Here is a 1933-nt window from a genome sequence, read left to right as displayed (position 1 = left end):
AGGGACGTAATAGAAGATAATGAAAGAAATATCATAAAAGAAAGAACAATTATTGGGTTGAGGAGAAACCTGGTTCTAGGGAAATTCCTAAGTATCCACTAGGATGACCCCAGCTAAGACTCCAAGCAATAGTGGAGAGGATGCCTGAACTAGCCTACCCTTGTATCAGAGAATACCTCAACTATCATATCAAAGATTTCATCCAATAGTTGATGGAACCAGAGGCAGAGATCCACAACCAAACACTAGCCCAAGCTCTAGGAATCCAGCCAACAAAATGGAGGAGGACTTATATGAGCAAGGGAGGTCAAGATCTTGATAGGAAAATCTACAGAGAGTTCAGGCAGGATAGCAATGGCTTCATTGTGGGAGTTGAGGTTCTGGGAAGCTTCAGAGGACTGAAAATAGGGTGTGAGAGTGACTTTGAATGTCTCTGACACAGCAGAGGAAGCATCTGATTAATGATTGATTTACCCATTTAGGATATCATTAGATCCTGTGGATAATCCTGTGAATTGCTGAGACTTGGCACCCAAAGATTTTTCTTATCTCACCATTTTTGATAGAACATAGCTCAATGGGTCTGACTCTTAATATGGACTTCAATATGCTGCAATGAAAATCAATTTGCCTGGAGCTCAAGCTTGATGACATTGAAGAGTTTGAGAACATTTAAAAGAACTTGGAGATCCATAAGAAACAGAAGGAAGATGTGGAAGGTGTAGTAACCAGTGATGGAGAAGGGCTGCAGGGACAAGCAGTGTCCCCAAGAGCCATGAACAAATGATTAATGATCGAATTGATTATAAACCCCAACCTAAGGCCAACAACCACACGTCTCAGTTTGGAAACTTTGAGTTTTAGAGGTGGATTTTCTCGAATGCCAGACCTATGGAATGGAATAAAATGATGGCAGAAATAAAGAACAGATTTAGAGAATTAAGTGTGTACAACCAAGCAGAATGTTTTCTGTCTCCTGTATGGAGAAATAATGTCTGCATGAAGTTACTAATGTTCAAATTTTTGATAAGATAGAAGTCAAATTCTGGCTTATTTCTGGAAAATTGGACTGCGGAAAGTTTACCTGATATTTGGTTTTCGAAATAAATATATTTGGGAGGGAATGTGAGATATCCCTAAAGGTAGTAGCAATGAAGTCCCCAGCTCTGAGAGGTAATCCCCAACAAAGGTGATGTCATTATCCTTGTCTTTACAAAACGACCCGAAACCCAGCCACTTGCAGTTGATATCCTGGACTTCCCTTCACTTGTATATTCAGTGTTTGGTGACTGCTGACCATCCTGCAAGCAACAGATCCCAGGTGAGTGTGCTCATGGCTGTAACCCAGCATGTGGAAGGCTGAGGTAGGAGTCTCATGAATTGGAGGCTAGTCTAGGCTACAGAGTGAAATCTTGTCTCAAAATGTCAACAAAACAATAGCAACAACAAAAACAAAAACAAAAAACCAAACCAGCCAAGACAAAACTTCTGCCCTTTTGGAGACTGGATTCTAATGAAAAAACTGTCAGTCAAATTCACTTACAGGAAGGCTTTTTACAATGAGGAAAACAAGAATTTCTTACAGCATGAGACACGCTAAATATTCTTCTCTTTGGACTCATCTAAGAATTCTTGCAGCAGGAACCCATCTGAACTCTGGATACTTATGTACCATGCCCCATTTAATCATAAAAATCCAGAGATAGATAGCTGTGGAAGCCAGAACATCTGGAAACGAGTTTCAAATAGACTCCATAGCTGAATTTTACCCAGGATTTTGGATAGTTTGTGAGTGAATCATATGGAAGAGTAGAAATAGAGGGAGATGTGTAATTTCCTTTTTACTCAAAGCTTTTTTTGCAAAACCTTTATTGCAATTTTATTGATGATTCCTATGTCCTGTTATTTTACTGTCTTTAAAAAAGAGTAAAAG

General features: G+C 39.3%; 1 pseudogene; it reads left to right on the top strand.

Annotated features, from left to right (window-relative positions):
* The first annotated feature begins 607 nt into the window (after positions 1-607).
* On the top strand, positions 608-864 carry LOC101823282 (annotated as a pseudogene).
* The last annotated feature ends 1069 nt before the right edge of the window (positions 865-1933 follow it).

This window comes from Mesocricetus auratus, unplaced genomic scaffold, assembly GCF_017639785.1.
Source record: "Mesocricetus auratus isolate SY011 unplaced genomic scaffold, BCM_Maur_2.0 Super-Scaffold_100003, whole genome shotgun sequence".
Lineage (NCBI taxonomy): Eukaryota > Metazoa > Chordata > Mammalia > Rodentia > Cricetidae > Mesocricetus > Mesocricetus auratus.
The sequence above is the reverse complement of the archived record's forward strand: the minus strand, read 5'-3'. Positions and strand labels throughout refer to the sequence as shown.